Genomic DNA, 18049 nt, shown 5'->3' with positions numbered 1-18049 from the left:
CCAACCAGAAGTTAGAGAGGACTCAGAGATTTTACTTCTTCCACATGAGTGTCTTATGTGATTGGTTCACACTAGTACCATGAGAGCTAGGTCTTCAGTTTCAGTGCCTAAATCCATTCACTTCTCTCCATCTTCCTTTCTTTGATCCTAGTCTGAGCCACTATTACTTACCATGGGAGCCACCCAGAGTCACCCTGCCTTGCCTCTCACTTCTGTAATCTCAGTGGTCTTTCTAAAAACAGAATTGTGCTTTTGCCATTCCTTGCTTAAAACCTTTCAATACCTGCTCATTTCTCCTGTGATATATATCAATTCTTAACATGGTCTCTAAGGTCCTGTACAGTCTCACTCAGTGTTGTTCTGATAAGTGTTTAATAACAGGTTCTTAGAGGTGTAAGTGAGTCCTGATTTGAAGAGTTTGCCAGTTTCCATGGTGTAAACTCCTGCCATGGTTGACTTCAAGTGAGTAAAGGCAACATCACTAAATGTGAAATTGGGAAGAAACCTGCAGGAATGCATCATTATAAAGTGTTTCCACCATACCAGTAGAATAGACATAAACTCAGGAGTACAAATAAATATTAAAATGTAGTAAAATAATTAGGAATGACTAGGAATAATTAGAAAAAATCTTTCTTTTTAATGTAATCTACTTAATATAGGTTTATATACTTTTGTTTTCAATAATAGTTATTTCACAATTGGCTCACAATATTTCTGAAAATAAAACAATTGGCCCTTTTTAGCCAGTACAAGACAGCACTCCTAAGTGACTCTCCATACTCAAATCTATTAAGATTCCCTTTTCCTTTTTGTTCTCAGGCCTCTCTGGTCTTCTTTCAGATCCTCATAATTGCCAGTCAGCTTCCTGCCCCAGGACATTTGCACATACTAATTTTGCATGTAAAGGTCACTGAATTTGTGTGTGTGTGTGTGTGTAAGGAATCATATCATATCTATCTGACACTGGTTAGCTTTGGGCTTCATCAAGTTAAGAATACATGGGAAAAATTGTATGGCAACTACTGAAGTAATAGACAAACTTACAACTTTTGAAATAAGGATTAAAAAGTGAGTAAGGGAATTTTGGCAAATCTAAAAATGGCAGAAAATAAGAAAACAAACAAAAAAGCATACTAAATAGAAACAAACCCATAAAATAGTTTTTAAAAAACCAAACTTAAAAAATATTAATAATATTAATAATCATAGCAAGTATAAATAGATTAAAATAATTTATTCAAGAAGGACACAGAAGGATTGAATACAGAGTGAAAGAAATAAGATATAGTAGGCAAATAACCAAATGAAACCTGATGCAGCTATACTAATACTGAGCAAAAAAACCTGAAATCTTTTTTAATCAAATAGTATTGTATCAATACAAACAGGTGGAAAAAAAAATGAATGAAACAAAATTGAAAGTTCATGTACACACACACACACACACACACACACACACACACACACACACACACACATGCTCGAACAATGGGATAAAAGTTATAAAGAAGTAATTCACATAAGGGATGCTCCAAATTTCCAAAAATCATACACTCAATCTCACTAGTAATCAAGGTAGTACAAACTGAAGAAAAGTGAGAAAGTATTTCATTCTGAGTAGTTTAGGAAAAAAGAACCAGCCTGATAGTTCTACTTGTTGGTGATGAGGTGGGTAAATGGGAACTCTGTACATTGCCAGTGCAAATGTAAATTCAGTGTGTTGGGAAATTTTTTGACAATGTCTTATAAATTGTATAAGGTGCTTACCCTACCCTACCATACAGGTATTTTAGGACCAAAGCCTAGACTGTTCTGGAGAAATTCTAAGAGATGTGCACAGGGTTGAAAAAGCACAAGGATGTTTCTTTCAGGGTTGGGGTTTTTTTTGGTGTTTTTTGTTTTGCCATAGCAAAAAACTGGAAACAACCTAAATATCTATTAGTAAGTGATGTATGTAAATACAAACTAGTTCAAATGAAGTAACTACAGCTATATGTATCAACAGGGATAAATCTCAGAAACCTTCAGTTGAACATTAAAATTTAAAAATATATATCTCTATATGTATCCAATATGTATATATTGTTTATACGTAGAAGCACAGATGTTTTAGTTTATACAACATGAAAATAAATGATACACATTAACTTTAGGCAAGGAGGAAGGGGAAAGACTGTCAGGGGGCATCAGCTATATAGATGACATATTTTATTTCTTTTAAAACTTGATATAAAGTAATTATGATAAAGTGTTAACATTTGTTAAGTTCAGGTTATATTTGATACAGTATTTATTTTATGTCATGTGTAAAATCTTTTATAATTTGAAAACAAAATAAATGTTTATCACTATTTAAATAAAGTTAGAAAGAAATAAAAGGAGAATTTCTTAACAGCTGCCATGTGGAGAATACGTTGAAGGCTGCTGCAGTTTATTTACTTGTTGAGTTAGAGGATATTGCAGCCAAGTGAGAGATGCGTAAATTAACCAGACAAGGAATACACTGTATCCTTATAATTACACTTCTATGTTTTGCTGAAACGATTTCAAAGTATCATATTGCAACTAAAGGAATTATAACCACAGGCATAATGGAATTAAGGGGAATGTGCTAATGGGAGTGAAACAGAGGGAGATGTAAAGAAAGGATAATGTGTTAAGCGATTCCAGGAGGTTTTCCTTAGCCTCACATACAAGGAAGCTATGGTTAGATTGTGGAATAATTAGGAATACTGATAATTGTGGCTCAGGGATCACATGAGCTTAAGGTTTTCATATTGAGAAATATCCCTAAATATTTTCATAAAAGGGAAGCAGATTTGGAAGAAATTAACTGAATAAATGATCTAAGTTATTTGTGGGAATACAAAATTCAGCTTATACTACTTCTGTAAATGTTAAACTGCAAAGAATAAAAATAAAGATACTTCAAGGTTTCAGGGTTGGCATTCAGGATGAACAGATTTACCTAAAATTTAAAAATAAGTAAATAAAAACAACATTAGGAGCTCCTTTTCTTATGCTCTCACTGGACTTTGCCATTTTATTATTAAAGTTGCCTCTATATATCAGAATTGTCTATACCTGTGTGTTTCCCTCAGACCATGTAAGCACATATTTCCATCTTTGTACTCCTGGCAGAGAGTACAGTGATTGTACACAGTGGGTATTCAATAATAAAATGCTGAGTAAATAAACTGTATAAAGGTAGAACCTCTGAGAAAAGTCATTTCTTGCCCTCACTTCCATCTCTCCCCAGCTTTCCTATCTTGGGTCTGATTTTCGAGGTCTTCAATGTCACTAATTCTGGGCTGTCCAGAAAGGCACACAGGAAAGGATGAAGTAGAAAAAAAGGAAGGCAGCCATAAAGAGTTGGTGAGGCTTAGTGAACTCTCTGCCTATATTATCTGACTCTGAAAGCCTAGATCCACAGCTTGGCACAGGGAACATTTCAGTCACTCTCCAAAACAACTAAGATGGTTGAATTACACATTTATCTTTAAATATTCATCAGTATAGCCTTAAATGTATTGAGATCTTTCCTAAATCCTATATATTTCAATTAAAAACCACATAATATATAGTTCAAAGGCCTTAAAAACAAAACCCTTTATCAATTTGAGTGAATCTTTCTCTAGGGCCTGCTAAGTAACAAATCACAACTTCAAGAATTTTGTTAAGAATTACAGACTTCATGAAAGGAAAGGAGGAATTTAACCCCAACTTAAATACGTACCAAATTATGAGTTCTTCTATATTTAATATTTATTCATAAAAACAACCACAATTTAAATGTGTGGCATCAGCATAAAGAGAAAGGCAAATGAATGAGAGCAATGGGTGAACTAGCTGTCAGACCATGGTCCATGGCTGAATGCAGGCTGACCCAAGAGCTTCACTTCTACTTTTTTTTTTTTTAAATAAAATTATTTCTTTATTTGTTTTTATTTTTGGCTGTGTTGGGTCTTCGTTGCCGTGTGTGGGCTTTCTCTAGTTGTGGCGAGTGGGGGCTACCCTTCGTTGCAGTGCACGGGTTTCTCATTGCGGTGGCTTCTCTTGTTGCAGAGCAAGGGCTCTAGGTGTGTGGGTCTCAGTAGTTGTAGCACGTAGGCTCAGTAGTTGTGGCTCGAGGGCTCTAGAGCTCAGGCTCTGTAGTTGTGGTGCACGGGCTTAGTTGCCCTGCAGCATGTGGGATCTTCCGGGACCAGGGATTGAACCCATGTCCTCTGCATTGGCAGGCGGATTCTTAACCACTGCGCCACCAGGGAAGCCCTCCATTTTGACATAATATAAAAATTTTAGGGGCTTCCCTGGTGACGCAGTGGTTGAGAGTCCGCCTGCCTATGCAGGGCACACGGGTTTTTGCCCTGGTCTGGGAAGATCCCACATGCTGCAGAGCGGCTAAGCCCATGAGCCATGGCTGCTGGGCCTGCGCTTCCGGAGCCTGTGCTCCGCAACGGAGAGGCTACAACAGTGAGAGGCCCGCGCACCGCAAAAAAAAAAAAAAAAAAAAAAAAAAAAAAAAAAAAAAAAAAAAATTTAAATCTATACTTGTATTTATCTATATATTTTATCTATCTATCAACTGATTGTTCTATTGACAGGACATAAGCTGTTCATTATGTACTATACAACTCTGTATTCCACTGCTAGACCACAGTACTAGTGATATACTAAGTATGAATTAATATGTATAAATAACTCCTGTAATTATTTTGTGAATGGGAGAACTATATTTAATTATACTTGTGCTAAAAACAATTTAATAAGTGGAAAACATTTAAACTATTCCACACTTTGGTTAATTCTGCTTTGACATTTATTTGTTTAAAAAAAAATTCTTCTTTTTTTTTTTTTGAAAAGGTCCAGTGACCAATATGAAAGAGTTGCTCAGGTGGTGAGCACTAAATGCTTGCTTTCCAAGGAATGACTAGAATTGCCTTGAGTTCCCAAAGCTGTCTTTGGATTTCTATAGCAACTGCCACTTCCTTAACAATATTATTGTTTCTTAGAGACCTGACCAATCACAATATCCCAGACATGATAATAATAGAGTTGTATTATCTAATATTTATTTATTCTCCTTGTCCTTGGTGTATTTGATAGGGTATATAACATAGATAGTGGAAGTAATCCAGGATAAATAAGGCACTATCTTTAAGTTGCCAGAGACCCAGGCTCTATCCAACTTTCTGTTCTGCTATCCCTAGGGTTTGGTGTCCATTTTCAAGTCCTAGTTCATAGCTGGAGTGCCGGCCTTCACATATGTATTTCAAGGGGAAGGATGAAGAATGGTGAGGAAGGCACACCTACTCCTTTTTAAAGAGATGTTTCAGGAGTAATACATTTTATTTGCTTATGTTTGACCAGCCAGTAGTAAGTTGCTTAAGTTGAGGAGACTGGGACATGTATGCTTTTATCTGGGGTCCAACGTGCTCAGTGAAAAGCTATGGTTATTCCTCAAAATAAGAAGGGAGAAAGGACATTCCAAGACAATTAGCATCCTCTGAAATAGAGACTAAAACACACATACAGAACACACACACACACACACGCACACACACACACACACAAACACACTGGTATCTTTAATCATCCTTGTTAGGAAATAAATATGAAGGTTATAAACTTGCTTAAAAATTCTTACTGAAAAATTATTTGAAACATTTTTGAAACAGAATACAGTATATGTTTTGAAGGTGTTTTATTGTTTTCTTTTGTAATATTCATTTAAGTGGCAATTTATACCCTGTTCTCTGAAAGTAAACTAGATTTTAAAATAAACAATAATTATAATTCATAGCCAAGCCTGATCAGTAGAAAATAAGCTAAAACTACAATGTAATTTTTCTTATTTTTCTGTGTGTTCAGTTGGGTTTGACAAATATTTATTGTGCAAATATTATTAATCTGTTATTGTATGAGACACTGAGGATTAAAAAAATAAGACTTCCAGTTTAATAGAGACTGATCATGTGTATTTAGTGCCTTCCTCCCCAAATCATATCTAAATGAAAGTAAAGAAATAAATACAGTAATAAATTCAGAATATCTTCTCAGAGTGTGGTATAAGCTGACCAGAGATTTTTATAAATACATGGGTGAATTAATAAAAAGGTCGTCGAAGTACTGATGGAGTCCCAGAAGGATTCCAAACTTGAAAGTGGAATAGAGAGAGAGTGGAAGTGAGAAGTAATGCAAAATTAGGGTGTGAAGTTGTTGAGTGACTATGTTTCACAATGGAAAAAAATTGTGTCAAATGGTGCAACAAGACTGGCAACATGCTAAGAGCTCACACCCTTAAGGTAAACTGAAATTCTTGCTATAAAGAATCTGAACATGTCTATGGATAAGAAGAAGGCACTAAGTGTGGTTGGTAGGATCTCAAAACAAAGCTCTCCTCCCTCATTATTATTACTTTTGTCCATTGAGAAGCTGGTAGAAATGGGGCAAGAGCAGCTAGCTGGTCTTCTAAAGTACTTCATGCCCATCTGACACATTCAGAATTTTCAGTCAGCATCCTCCTTTTCCCTATGTGTAGGAGAGGCTGTTAAAACATCTTTATAATATGAATATGTCTGAAGATCAAGATATATTTGAGGGTAAACAACATCACAAAATAGAAAGACCAAGATGAATGAACAGATCAACACTGAAGGCAAAGCTATCATTATTAGTAAAGTAAGAGAACTTTGTAGTAATTCTAATTAATGTACTTGGAGAGGTTTCAGAATGTATTGCAGCTATAAAATAATGCACTGTTATAAAAGAACAGACATCAAGTAAAAAATATTTGAAGTATAAAACATAAATGCTAAATTTAAAAAGATTATTTTTAAAGAAAAGCTAAAAGAAAAAAAAATCTAAAATATTCCTAATCATAAAGCAAAATTATTTTCTTTAAGAAGGAAAATAGGGACTTCCCTGGTGGTTCAGTGGTTAAGAATCCTCCTGCCAATGCAGGGGACATGGTTTCAAGCCCTGGTCCGAGAAGATCCCACATGCCGTGGAACAACTAAGCCTGTGTGCCACAACTACTGAGCCTGTGAGCCACAACTACTGAGTCTGTGTGCCACAACTACTGAGGCCCACCCACCTAGAGCCCATGTTCCACAACAAGAGAAGCCACCACAATGAGTAGCCCACGTACCACAACAAAGAGTAGCCCGCACTCGCCACAACTAGAGGAAGCCCGCGTGCAGCAACGAAGACCCAATGCAGCCAAAAATAAATAAATAAAATAATTAAAAAATAATAAAATAAAAAGGAAAATACAAGAAAAAATTTAAAGTCAAGGAAAGCAAGAAAATCAATCCTGGAGCTTCAATGACTGACTGAGAAGTTCCAGAAAAAAATGGGGATAAAAGATAGAAATGTGGGATCCCAATAATCAAAAAAAAAATAAAGAGAAAATTCCACAGTTGACAATACAAATGGAGTTTCAGAGGGAAAGAGTCAACTGAGTGCTAATCAGTATGAAAACAAAGTCAATCATTTACCAAACAAACACAGAAAACTCAGAAAGAAGTGAAAATTAAATAATCATCACAGCATCTTATGTATGAATCGATGATGAAAGTCATTTTACCAGTAACTTCAAAAGTTCTATGGCAAAATAATTTTTTTTTTTTTTTTTTTTTTTTTTTTTTTTTTTGCGGTATGCGGGCCTCTCACTGCTGTGGCCTCTCCCGCTGCGGAGCACAGGCTCCGGACACGCAGGCCCAGCGGCCACGGCTCACGGGCCCAGCCGCTCCGCGGCACGTGGGATCCTCCCGGACCAGCGCACGAACCCGCGTCTCCTGCATCGGCAGGCGGATTCTCAACCACTGCGCCACCAGGGAAGACAAAATAATTTTAACTTCAATTCTATACCTGACTAATTTAACAATTTATTGTAATGAAAAATTAAAATATTTTTAGATATTAAGGACAAAGATAATTTACTTCTCCTGTGTCTGTTCTTTAAAAGTTAAGGATATTCTGTAGCTCAATAAAATGGAATCCAAGAAAGAAGGAAGGCACACGAAGCAAAAAACATTGTAATTAACACAGAAGTATGAAAACAAATAAAAGAATTTAAGAATGACAACTTACTTGAGTCCCCAAAGCAATTATTCTAAGCTAAAACAGGAAATCAGAAGTCTCCAAGAAAAAATAATGAATTACATTCAATGGATCATATAACTGGAAAGTTGTCAGGGATAGGGAAAAGAAGTGAGCTATTGAACTGTGGGTGATGAGTATAACATGTGTAAAAAGAGAAACCATTTGAATCTTGAATTATCTTTTGAAAGGTTCAAGTTTAGAACTATAGGTTTAAATTTACTTCTTTATGAGTTCATTAACAGTGTTTCATTCTACTTTTACTATTAAGATGCTGGTTACTGATTTTTCTTCTCAACATATGGCAAAAGCAAAAAAGACTAATTCTTCATCTTCCATAAAAATGAGTCAAATGACATGGTTTGCAGTTTTAAAAAAAGTGTTTGAGCATATTGTTTAGACAGCTGACTACCTGAAAAACAAAAACAAATGTTAAAAGGGGTTATCGCCAGGGAATAGGCCTAGACATAGGATGGAGATGATATAGAAGGTGAATTTTATACATCCTTATGTAGAATTTGATTTGGAGATAGAGATTAATGTGTAAATACCTGCCTGATAATAGTTGAAATTATACTCCCCCCCAAAAATCAAAGAAAAAATACATGAAGTAGGCACAGTCCTTCCCCATACAAACTAATAATTACCACACAGTGTACCATGTGTAGTGGTAAGAGGATTGACAAGTATAGGAGAGAAGAGAAAGGGGTGATTTATTCTTTCCAAGCAGGTCAATTGGTAGCATTGGCCAGAGATAGTTTCAAATCCGGTGAAAAATGAGAGATATCTTGAATGATAAAATGAAACTTGGAGGAAAAGGCATTTCTTGGCAGAAGGAATAGCATGTGCAGTGGCATAAAGGTATGAAATATAATTTTTTATATGTTGGTAAAGGATAAAGTAGCATAAAGCACATGAATAAGAGACAAGGCTGAAAAGGCAGACAGAGGCCAGGTTGTGGGGAGCTCTGCAGGCCATGTTTAGGAGTTTCTACACCAGTTGCACTTTTGAAGATCCGTTCCCAAAAGGTTTGGATTTGTGGCACCATCCAAAAACATGCATATAGTTAGTGCTTTGATATGAAGTGCTTTTGAATGAAGATGGTAGGTAATTTCTTTTTAAGTTAAACTGTTTTATAGCCATGGAATGAATAGTATTTAGAAAGACCAGGTCTAAATATAAAATTCTAGACATGATTTGTCCAAAAAGGTTCATGGGCCTCGGCAACCTTGGAAAATTATACAAGTATCAACAGTTTATGTTATTTACAGCACTAAATGATCCAAAATTTGTAACTCTACAATTTGCAAAATCAAGGTGCTCAATTTTTTTAACTTATAAAACAAAAGTAACTGGTTTCATTTAAATCAGTTCCTCATTGAACTGTAAGCATTTTTGAGGTACTCTTGGAGGAAGTAGAAATCCCCCAAATTTTCACACACAGTTTCTAATGTCACATGCCCAAATGCTTACTGTATAAAATAAACATAAGACAATTGAGTACTAAGGGATAAAGTGCTATTGCACAGCTCAGCTCCATAGAGTTAAAATGTATCAATATTACATATGATGATCACTTCATGTAAGTCCCACGTTTACTTGCATGTCAGTTTTAGTAAGTGAGTACTTATGACTTTTCTTTCCCCTGTAACAAACATTATTCACACATTATAGTGGATGAAATGCCATTGCTAACTTTAATTTCTGTCTTCATAAGAAACATACTTATACTAAGGCTTCCTGTAAAGTGTGGAAAAGGAAACCTCCCTCATCACAATTGCTATAAGCAGCTTAACAGATTTAAAAGACTCATCCACTTGCAATTTGTGAGTATACACATCAAAATGATTCCATTATGTTAATAATGTTCAGGAGGAGACTGTAACTCACAATAATGGACCTGTAAACTTTAACACAAGCTTATAGCTCTCAAACGCTAATATCTTTCTTCATTTTAAAAAGTGTAGATGAATAAACCTCAGGTTGTGTATTACCTTCCCTACTGATGGTAAACTAGCTCAATAAAAATTATTTTGTAAGCATCATGAGTAAGGTTGTAAGAACAACCTCTCTATTCAATCCACTCTCTCTTCCATTTAATACAGTCTTTGCATTGCAGCCAGACAGAGCTTTCCTTAAATCTGTACGTATAACATAAATTATTAAACCTTAAGTGGTTTCCTATTGCTCTTAAGATAAAGACCAAATATTTATAAAATCACAATCCTCCTAAGATCCAGGTCCTGCTTTGTACATCAGCTTGCCCTTGTGCCACTTCCCCTCACACTGTTTTTTTCATTTCTTCCCATGCTTAGAGGATGCTAAGCTCCCGTCTCTGGGTCTTTGTATAAGTCATCCTCTACCTAGTCCTGGTTACTCCTCACTGTTCCCACAAAACATACACACACACACACACACACACACACACACACATTGACCTATTCTTCAAAAATTAACTCACATTTCTCCTCTTCAAGGAAAGCTTCCAGGTTGCCCTGAAGTCCTGCAACACAGCCCTAGAGCTCCTGCACCTGTGCTTCACAGCATGAACCGCACTAGTGACTGATCATGTAATTAGCTCTGTAATGTCAGACTCCCTGGTAAAAATGCAAGCACCCAGAGGGCAGGGAATCCTGTTCCATTACATCTGAAACAGAAATATATATTAAATAAATACATTATAAACAAATAAATAAAAGGAAAAATACTATAACAAAATATTTTTATATTAGGTCCCTATTGCTTATGGTTTGGTGCCTGTTTGTGAACTTTTGAGGTGATGAATTTCGGTTGTAAATAAACTATGTTTATGAGTTTTCTAATCTGTGTGTGTGTGTATATATATATATATATATATATATACACATAACTTAAAATACAAGATATTTTCTGTTAGAGGGAAGACATTGAAATGATATATTAAAATACAATTGCAAGATTACTAAAGCATTTCATTTATCAATATCACTAATGAAATATTTAAATATTTAAACATTAAAATGACATTTTGACGTGTGTTTTTACTTTTTCTCAGATAGTAAGTTAAATGTTTATTATATAACGTAAAGGAAGAGGAATTTAGTAAATTAGACTATTATTTGTCTAAATTATCTTAGAATCTATGTGAACACTAAATTACCTGTCAAAAACATCAAAAAAACTCTATTACTCCTTTCTTGATATCTCAAACATATAATTATAGAAATAATAGCATTTATCAAACCTTCAAAATAATATTACTGGAAATGCTAATATTGATAACACAACTGAATATGAAGGTATGGCTTTTGAATGTAATTATAATTTGGGCTCTCATTAGTTGTGTGACGGTGAAACTGGGTCTTCCTTCCTGGTATTAGTTCCCCACATTGTTAATTAAAAAAAAGAAAAAAAAAGAGGAAAGAGAGAGTAATTGTCTGTAGTATCTGTGATATGTGCTAGAGTATGACTATATATAAAATGTTTTGAGAGGACAGAGGAAAGAACAATTAATTCTGCCAGGGAGGGAGGAATAACATCAGAAATAGAAAGAATTTCAAATGGACTTTGGAAGGATCAGGTAGAAAAAGCTAGAAGATAATTCCAGGCACAATAAAATTCAGAGGAAAGGAAAGGAGGTTTGAAAGATCAATTGAGATTTCCAGCAGAAAGCCATCCAATGTGGCAGACTGAAAGGGGTATGGTTTGTGTATGTGTGCTCTGTGTGTGTGTGTGTGTGTGTGTGTGTGTGTATGCATGCACATCTGAGGGGATGTTTAATAGATGAAGGGGCAAGCTAGGAAAAGAAGAAAGTGTAGAGACAGAAAGAAAAAGAGATGCAGGTGAGGAAGTGCTATAACACTGAAGGGTCTTCAATACCATGCTAAATACCAAAAGTTTGGCCTTTACCTGAAAGTAATAGGCAAAGTTCAAACAGAAAAGTGATATGAGCACCTATGATTTTATAGAGACTTGAGGGAGTGGAAAGATATCACCATAAACCAAGTCATTAAAAAAGATTATTCTTGTCAGAAGCGAACATAGGGAAAATTATGGAAAATGATGCAATGAGAAGGTTACATTACATTATTTTTGCATTAGTGGAAACATTTGAAAATCTCTAAAGACCATCTTTGGAATATCTTTCCTAACTTGAAAATACCTAGTCTAACTCAATTATGGTGGAAGTGTGCTTATTGCAACTGTATGTGGGACATTATTCTTGGTTTAATAAAGGTATGCAAGCATTGTAATATTCCCCTGTGCCTGAGTTCTACTCCATTTTTAATGGAGTAAAGGCAGTTGCATTTTAAAATATAAGACCTTCATGACTGATTTAATGAGCCAGAATATATGAGATGAAAGAGAGAGGGGAGACTTAAAATTTGGAATTCTTTTAAAATAGGCTTCTCAAGCATCTGTCTTCATTGTCATAGGGTTCCAGAGATATTTTATAAAAGATAATTTACACATAATTTGAAAAACAATGAAAATCTTCACCACAGAGAGCCAACAGCCATTTAAATCTGCTAGTACTTGAAAATTGGTCTTTCACAGCTGTCATTTTGTTGAAAAGTCCCTGAAAGACTTCAGCATGAATTTTTTTTAACAAGAATGGAGTATTCATAACAAAAGCTAGTCCTACTGTTTAGTTCTAACAAAAAGATATGCAAAGGTACTATAGATACACGTGTTCTATATACGGTAGTAAAGGAAGCAAAATGTTGAATATTTTTCTAACACTTTTAAAATGTTTAGGCAATGAACATATGAAAACTTATCCCATCTGTGAGTTTGTACTATTGACTAATTTTCACTTATTAAATTATGAAACAGTGCTTCACAGATATACAATGTCAAAAATTATATATTTTATGTATAGTCTGGATAAGATTCTTGCATACTTTATATATTATAACCACATTTAAAACTTTGGCACTAACCAGTTAATCTTTGGTTGACATATAAACGTCACTGTTTATCTTCGCAATTATGCTTGCACTGGTAAAAAAAAAAACAAAAACAAACAAACAAAAAAAAAAACAAAGCCCTCTAGTGGCTACAATTGTATCTAATTCTATTGTACTTGGCCTAATTCTCTACTGTTATTTTAAAAATAACTAGCATATTACATTGTTAATATAAAACCCAGGAATAGTGTTTCTTCTTTCAAAATGACACTTTCTTTTTTACTGAGGTCTAATTTAATGAAAAGGTGGAAAAATTGTGCTATTTAACATCATTAAGAAAGAATTTTTAAAAATATGCCATATAATACAAAATTATGAGATAGTGTGAACAAAATGTGCTGAAATTTCAAAATTTAATTTGTGGAGAATTATGCATCTCGATTTATAACACGATTCTCACATGTATAATCCAAGAATTAGAGGATGATGACTAAATAATCTGGGTAATTTGTAATATCTACTAGCCATTTAGACTTTTTTCCAGAAGGCTAGTGTTAACCATTTACATATAACTATATGAGGAATGTTTATAAAGTAATACAGCATTTTCAGATTACCATAGAAACAGAGTCGTCACATCTAACTGGGGAAGGTATGTGAATACACGGCAATAAAGAAGGGACTTAATGGTGGACAGTAGAAGACATGATTGTTTAAAGGTAACACAAAGAGGGCGCCGTCTTGTACCTTTCAAAAGATTTCAAGAGAGGAGAGAAAGACTGATCTTTATGTGAAATTTACAGATTTTTCAAACTCACACACAAAATAGATCACGCAGGTCAAACCCAATCTGTGCACAGGTGTTATTCAGCTCACATCTCACCATCTTGAGGTCCCTGGCATAACAGACTCTATGCCATTACATAGTCCAACATAGAATTAGTCTCTTTTTGCACCTTTGAAAAAAAATTTGGACAAATCGTTTTCAAAATTAAAATTCTTGTATTAGTCTTAAGCAATAAATTAGGGCATCTTACTTGCTGCAGGGTCATTTTAACTCTTAAAACATTTTCTCTCAAACTTTTCATTGCCCCATTACGTGTAGAAAGATGTACACGTAGAGTCATTCTTCCCAAGCCTGTGCCATGAGGATCTTATGGCAGAGGAGTATTTGCCTAGTTCTTAATACATTTACTATTTTAACAGATATACCACTGATTAGACTTCATTTTTAAAAAGTAAATCAAGTCCCCAACTTCAATGTTTATTATTAGTAAACAAAATTTAATTTCAGTCCACCTCAGAATAGGTTGCAACATGAGGGTATCATAGCATGTTACTGAAGGGCTTTTTATTACAAGAATTACAAAGAATTGCTCGGCAAATAGTGCCAATATGCAGATAGTTCATTTAGATTCAACTGTCAAAAGCAACCGAGTAATAATCCAATTCTCCAAAATATAAGGGGAGTACTCTACAGGGATGTTAATGTGTATATCAGAGAGATAAGAGTTTTTTAGGTAGGAGAAAAGTGAAGTTTTAACATTGAAAAGTCATAATAAATGATTTTCTAATTAATGCTTTTTTATTCTAGGCTCATTTTTCTTAACTTCAAGTATTTTGGCATGAGCTAGTTAAAGAACAAAACCTACTTCCTTGAGACATCATGATAAGAAATAGAATCTCTAGGAAACAATGACAAAGGAAAAGTTCCTGGGTAATAAGAGCAAACAATGGTAGGAGGTGTGCACTGAATAAAAATGAAAACAAAATGACTTTTAATTTTTTTACTTTTTGTACTCTGTCTAATGTTTTCAACCTTTTCAGCAGCATGCATGCATCACTTTTACTTACAGAAAGTGAGGTCATAGTAAAAAGTTTAGTAAAGTAGAATCTCCCCCTCAGTAACAAATAAAATTTTAAAATAGCAAAAACACTTAATCGCAGAAACCAAAAAAACTAAAGAGGCACAACTCACTGTCTGAAACACGATCACCAAAAGAAAAAGAGATATAGTTTTAACTTGATTCAGTACAGATCTTTAAACTGGTCTTAGTGCCTCAGGATGGTACCAATGAAATAACAAAAGTCTTCCAGTTTTCACAAATAGTGTCAAATATGAAAAAAAGATGTGGACTTTGGGCAGGCCTGCAGAAGAGAGGACAGTGAAACAATTAAAAGTAAGCAAGGGGCTGAACTGTAGGAATAATATGACACAAAGAGGGCCAATGGAAAACTCCTAAATGCAGTAGTAGAATGAACTAGAACACAACATTTACCTATTCTACAAAGGGAGAACATGAAATAAGTTTGCCATCACACTAGGGCTTGCCTGGGAGGATAAGTCATACTTAGACATTCTAGGGACATGGTTAGGACAAGTCATCTACACTACTTCAGGCCCAATGGAAGTTCGAAGAAGAGCTGTTCAAGTTAAGCAAGACAAAAGGAACTGGCATGGTGATTCTGTAAACACTATTGTGGCAAGAAAAGAAAAGAAAAGAAGCAAAGGAGCACATTATGCCAAAGACAGACTCATTTTGGAAGAAATGGAAGAAAATTTGCCCTGAGTGCTTTTTGTGCTATAGAAACAGTCAAATAAAACAAACAAACAAACAACAAAAGAATAAAATAGAAGAGGAATTGAAGACCCAAAGAAACACCTGAGTTTTACAACACGACCATTACCAAACTCACAAAATGGAGACAGCAAGCTAGAAAACAGACATGATTGCAGTGCAATTACTGACAGAGAGGGAAAGCTTGACATATTCACTGTGACTGCAGAAAGGAAAATATGGAGATTTCAGACAGGCCTGTTTGAAATATTTTCAGTGTCTGAGGTAAGAGGAAAATACCATACATTGAAATTAAATAATGGTAATTTCAAGCTAATAAACTATTTAAAAACATTTACAGAATTTTTGGACAACTCCTCAGCATTCCATGTCAGAGAGTGGCAGTGAAGATGGACAAGTTCCAGCGCCCGAGCCCTGCCCTTGGCCCATCACCCTCCTTTTCTCACCCTAGTCTTCCTTACACCATGAGGCACCTCAAATACATATGTGTAGATACCCCAGCCCATACATCCAAGCTCTGTTCACAGCCTCTACAAATAGTCAACCTTTGATCAATAAATCTAAAGATAAATAAGTCTAAAGATAAATATACCAGTGATTTGGTCTACACTCAGAAAGCTCATGACAGGAAGCTACTACACATCCTTGAAAAGTGTTTGGAGCACATGGTAGAGGAATTCCAGTATCTAGGGTACTGGAGGATGGTGTACACAGAAAATACAGACTCTGACTGGACACGGCTGCCTGGTCTCCCACAGCAACTAGAGGAGGGTGGCGGTGGGGCACTCTAACGCCCAGTGTTCCTTGCAAGGGTCTCTCTTGCTTAGATCTAAAGGCAGTGTTGATTGCAGACAGAGAAAATAATAGTTGTGGAGGAAATACGAAGTTGATATACAGCATAGAGAACATTGGTTTTCCCAGTAAATAAACTTCATCATAATGGAACAGAAAGAATAACACACTCAAAAGGCTTAATTTCTCTGAAGAGAAGAAATTACTGAATTTGGCTGTTAAACTGTGCAATGTGCTCCAGTAAAATCTGTTGGTGAACAACTGCCACTAAGAAATATCCAGCACTTCAAGGATAGACATCCAAGCAGAAGTTGCAAGTTAAAATCAAGGAAGAAAACTCAAGCTGGTATCAGACTTTCCCAGTGCAACATCAAATTGCAGAGGAGGGAACAGCAGTGTGTACAAAGTTCTGAGGGAAAGAAAGTGTGAGCCAAGAATGTCATTCCCAGCCAAGTTGCTATGCAAGTATAAAGACAACAGATCTAACAATCTCAAACCTCAAGTACCCGCGAAAGATACCAAACACCAAAATTCACCATTCCAAAAGATGGCAGGGAAGGCTGTGATGAAAGGATTAGATCAATATTCCATGGCCAGGTCCACATACTTTGAGGGGCAAAGTACATTACCAGAACATTTAAACAATTGTCCTTTAATATAGAGACAACTGACAGAAATTCTCAAGCATGTAAGAACACACAGAATACAAGATCTCTTGAATACATCATTAAAAACAAATACACAGGGACTTTCCTGGTAGCGCAGTGAATGAGAATCCTCCTGTCAATGCAGGGGACACGGGTTCGAGCCCTGGTCTGAGAAGATCCCACATGCCACGGAACAACTAAGCCCGTGCGCCACAACTACTGAGGCTGCGTGCCACAACTGCTGAAGCCCACACACCTAGAGCCTGTGCTCTGCAACAAGAGAAGCCACCGCAAGGAGAAGCCCATGCACCACAATGAAGAGTAGCCCCCACTTGCCACAACTAGAGAAAGCTCGCGTGCAGCAACGGGCCAAACACAGCCAAAAATAAATAAAATTAAATCTTAAAAAAAATAAAACAAAAACAAACACACGAATAAAAAAACAAAAAATTACTTGACTCTATACTTGAAAGCATGGGGTCATATCAAACATGGAAAAGGATTTCAAGTCCAATTTTGCTTTTTATATTTCATAGTCATTAAACACTAAAATTATAATTTAAAATAAATTCATAAATTATGCCATTTATGCAAATTCTAAAAACACACATTTAGACTACATATTGTCATGAGTACCTATGTAGTAAAAGTTCAAAAGCATGCATAGGGAGGACGAGCAACAACTTCAAGGGGAAGGAGGAGATTGGATTGGGAGCAAAGGACTCAGAAGTTTGCTGCGTCTGTGTGGTTTAAACAGGAAAAGAAAGTTCCTAGGCAAATGTGACAGACAAGAATAAATCTGAATCATTGGTACCATGTGCTTATTATTTTATTTTCTGTACTTTTCTATATGCTTAAAATGTTAATAATTAAAAATATTTAAAACTGCAAAGCCTACAAAATGTATTAGCTTGCTTTACCATGCAGAAGTTTTGAACTTTTTAATTATATTGCATGTGATGTTATCAAAATGCAGATTCTCCATTAAGAAAACAGGAAGAGCCCTATGGCAAGCTTCCTTTGCAGTGATGTCTCT

General features: G+C 35.4%; 1 protein-coding gene across 8 annotated transcripts in view; it reads right to left on the bottom strand.

The window, feature by feature from the left end:
- Window positions 1-18049, bottom strand: part of PRR16 (proline rich 16) — a 283970-nt gene that overhangs the window by 114161 nt on the left and 151760 nt on the right. The window contains exon 1 of one of the 8 annotated variants that reach the window (XR_010840547.1): window positions 10568-10647. The exons of the other annotated variants lie outside the window; for them this stretch is intronic. The gene's annotated coding sequence lies outside the window, so the exon portion shown is untranslated. Of the gene's footprint in view, window positions 1-10567; window positions 10648-18049 lie in introns of those variants that run through there. 8 annotated transcript variants of the gene reach the window in all.

This window comes from Kogia breviceps, chromosome 4 (genome assembly GCF_026419965.1).
Source record: "Kogia breviceps isolate mKogBre1 chromosome 4, mKogBre1 haplotype 1, whole genome shotgun sequence".
In the NCBI taxonomy this organism is placed as follows: Eukaryota; Metazoa; Chordata; class Mammalia; order Artiodactyla; family Physeteridae; genus Kogia; species Kogia breviceps.
The sequence above is the reverse complement of the archived record's forward strand: the minus strand, read 5'-3'. Positions and strand labels throughout refer to the sequence as shown.